This window comes from Octodon degus, unplaced genomic scaffold (genome assembly GCF_000260255.1).
Source record: "Octodon degus isolate 3935 unplaced genomic scaffold, OctDeg1.0 scaffold00100, whole genome shotgun sequence".
Classification (NCBI taxonomy): Eukaryota; Metazoa; Chordata; class Mammalia; order Rodentia; family Octodontidae; genus Octodon; species Octodon degus.
The window spans coordinates 8,888,476-8,892,301 of record NW_004524676.1 but is presented as its reverse complement, the minus strand read 5'-3'; the positions used below and the strand labels follow the sequence as shown (position 1 = coordinate 8,892,301).

The 3,826-nt window shown below is 44.0% G+C and overlaps 1 protein-coding gene and 1 pseudogene across 1 annotated transcript in view; one reads left to right on the top strand and one right to left on the bottom strand.

Moving 5' to 3' along the window:
* The window catches only part of LOC101570047 (tubulin alpha chain-like), a 26,203-nt gene that overhangs the window by 15,204 nt on the left and 7,173 nt on the right, over window positions 1-3,826 (top strand). The window lies entirely within an intron of this gene.
* On the bottom strand, window positions 2,115-2,244 carry LOC111818761 (annotated as a pseudogene).

Genomic DNA, 3,826 nt, shown 5'->3' with positions numbered 1-3,826 from the left:
TTTTTGGCGGAACCAGGGATTGAACTCAGGCCCTTGCACTTGCCAGGCAAGCATTTATTCTACTGAACCATTTCCCCAGCCCCTATGGGAGCCAATCCTGTAAATATTCAAATCCTTGTATACCTTGCATGAAATCTGTTTTTCCAGGAAACACTGACTCATACAGATTTTGGTTCCAGAAGTGGCTCTAGAGAAACAGAATTATAAGAATGAAATTTTTCATGGCTATAGTGGTTCCTAGAGTTGGCTCTCTAATTTGATGAGACCTAAAAGTGCCATGGTCTTTCCTTCTGGTAACGTGGGGAGTATGGCAGTTCTTGCTGCAAACTGCTTTAAAGTAACATGCAGTGTAGATCCATTTGGTCCTCATGATCTACCATGTGTGAAATGTAAGTAATTTAGTGACTCCATATATGACACTTTTGAATATTTTTGGCAGAAAGGGAAGTATAGTGATGCTGGTTGGTTGTTCTTAGCCTCTCTGAACAAATCTGTGAAAGAAAACAATGAGCCAAGACATCCACAGAATATTTATTTATTTATTTATTTGTAGAACCAGGGATTGAACTCAGGCCCTTGCACTTGCCAGGGAAGTGTTTATGCTACTGAGCCATCTCCCCAGCCCAAACTTTTTTTTTTATACCAGGGATTGAACTCAGGACCCTGTGCTTGCCAGGCAGGCACTTATGCCGCTGAGCTATCTCCCTGGCCCTATATTCTGCTCTTAACTTCTGTTGTTCCTAAGATTTATTCTTGGTTTTACAGAACATAAACTTGTCCCAGGAATCTTTCAGGATGGGAATTTCATTCTCCTGTATCATTTTGAGGCCATCCACCAAGATTATTGGACTGAGGTATAGGTAAGAGTTTGCTTTTGTTTCATAGACTCTGGACTGGGATTCGTTTAGGTAGCAAATTTTTATGCTTCAAATTTTGATCCTCATTTGGTCCTGGATTTTATCAACTTTACTGTAGTTTTCTCCTACTTCATGCCCACCTAGTGAGTTCCCATGTTTTCACCTTACACTTGCCTCGCCTCATGGTTTGCTCTATAAAAGTCCCTAGAAAAGGCAGATTCCCCGGCACCCTACTAGGGTCCCCTCTGTCCCTGTCTCAGACTCTCAGACAGAACTTTTCTTTTTCCCAATAAATATATTCTGCTCTTTAAAAAACAAAATTCAAATTCCCAGCTCCAGACACATATAAGATAGATAGATAGATAGATAGATAGATAGATAGATAGATAGATAGATAGTATTTAGTGCAGGAGGCATCTACAGGGTCTACAGGGTCTCACTATACAGATTGGACTTGTAGTGATTCTCCAGTTTTCAGCTTCCCAAGCACTGGGATTACAGGCGTGTGCCACCATGCCCAGTCTCAATCACTCTCTCAGTGCGCCTGGGGGAGGGGGCCGGCATGGCAGGCTCGAGAATGAACCCCCAGCCTCTGCTCCTGCTTGCAGGTGCTTTAGTCACGGAGCTATTTGACTGGCCCTCTACAAATTTTTAAAATGTGTCCTGAAAGAAAATCTCCTTTAGCTATAGGGCTAAGCTTGCAGAAACCCAAACTTAGGTCCTCATAATTTGATTGTCTGAAATGCAGTAAAGTTTAATGGTCAGACTTGAAGCAAAGGCACTAATTGGAAAAGAATGGGATCCCATAAACTGGGATAGAAGCTGAGTGTGGTGTCACAGGCCTGTAATCCCAGAACTCCGGAGGCTGAGGCAGGAGGATTATTTCGAGTTGGAGAGCAGCCTGGTCGACAAAGTGAGCTCAAGGCCTGAGCTGCATAGCCAAGCTCTGTCTCAAAAAGACAAAAAAAAAAGAAATAGAAACCAGGACAGAGATGCCTAGGAGGATTCCCCCCACCCTCAGCCCAAGGGTGTTGCGCTATTGGACTCTATGGCTAGATTATTTTGCCTGTGGAAGAGATCTCTCCACTCACAGTGGCTGAGGCATGTGCACCCCAACCCTCTGTGGCACTGACTTTGCCTAGTATAGCTGAGGCAACTAATCCCGTGTGGACCAAGCACGATAATGACAAAGCTGGTGCTCCTCAGTACCCACATTCATTGCCCACTTTTTTTAAATTTTGTATTTTTTTTTTAAAGCCTCGTAGAGACTATCAAATATTGCCAATGCCAACTATATTTCAAGTCATGATGGTGGGGATTGGAAAAATTTTCAATTAGCAAAACTCTAACCTCAGATAAACCTCACTGGCTAGATACGGACACAGTTCACCACCCACCTACTTTTGCTTCTAGGCCAAAAACTTGCAGAAGGCTCCTAAGAGTAACTGCACAGTGTGTTGATTCAAGAGGTAGTTAGCTATTTTTCCCAAACAACTTCTTTCCTGGAGTAGTGTTGCATACCTGTAATCCCACTGTAGTCTCAGCACTCAGAAGGCTGAAGCAGGAAGGTCACTTTAAGTTTGAGGCCTGCCTGGTCTATGTAGTGAGTTTATTTATTATTTTTATTTAGTTAGTTATTTTATTTTGTAGTACCCAGGGATTGAACTCATGACTTTGTGCTTGCCAGCCAAGCACTCTTTCCACTGAGCCATCTCTCCAGCCTATGTAGTGAGTTTAAGGCCATCCTGAACTACATAGCAATCCAAACAAACAAACAAACCCTAAAAAGAAAGAATGTCTTGAGTTTTCCAAATCCTATACGTAAAACCTGATGAGTAGGTATACAAATGGGTTTTATTGGTATGGGATAATAGTGACAAAAATGCATACCTGGGTCAGGCTGATTTTGTTGATCATGGTCCCATTAAGCAGAAATTCTGGGTTTTTTGCACGGGGAATTGATCACCTCGTCCTTGCCAGGCAAGTGCTGTGCCACTGAGCTATATCTCTGGCCCAAGATTCTGACTTTAATGTTGGAGCCAGGGGAGTAAAAAAGAAGGTCTTGCAGCATCCTGAGTTCAGTCCCCAGTACCGAAAAAAACAAAAACAAAAAAGTTCTTAAGGTGTTATTTGTTTATTTGGCGAGTTGACGGAAGTATGGGAAGTATGTATTGAAAGATGGCCCACTATGAATGAGTTGGAGAGGCCTGATGGTCCCTAGCTTACTGTTGATGAGGGGAGAGTATGGGGACCCAGCCAAGATTCCCAACTGCCTGTGTGAGGGGTACGACAAAAGGATGAAATAAGAAACAAAGTTAGTAATGCATGGCAGCGGGACTGGGAGGTCCTTGCCTCAGGCTGGCGCAGCCATTATTTTTGGGTGTACACAGTTACAGAAAGGGCTATCTGATGACTCAGATGGTGGAGTGACCTTACGCTAATGAGGACCCTTGTGTGGGTGAAGTTGGTAGGGAGAGATGGCAGGTTAGAAACGAACTGGGGTCTTTTTCTCAAGGTTTTTATGACTACTGGGTTCTCAGGAAACTGGCAATGTCTGCAGCAGATGAGTTTTGTTTGTTGGTTGTTTTGGTTTTGGTTTTGGTACAGGGAACAAACTCAGGACCTTACACTTGCTGAGCAAGGGCTCTGCAAATGAGCTATGTCCTCTGGGAACGTCTTCAGCTGGGGTGGCATGACATCATGGGACCTTTGAGGAGGCCTCATTGAAGATCCTTGTGACCAGAGGCCCAGGGAATTACGTTCCTGAATACCCTACCTGCTTGCAAGGCAAGGCCCTAGGCCTCAGAAAAGCACTAATCAAAATTTAATTATAAAATTATTTTTCGGGGGCTGGAGAGATGGCTCAGTGGTCTAAAGCACCTACTTGAAACAAGCTTGGCAAAGCACAGGGACCTCAGTTCGATCCTCCAGCACCACATGCCAGCCAGCCCCGCCCCCTGGTGGGCTGA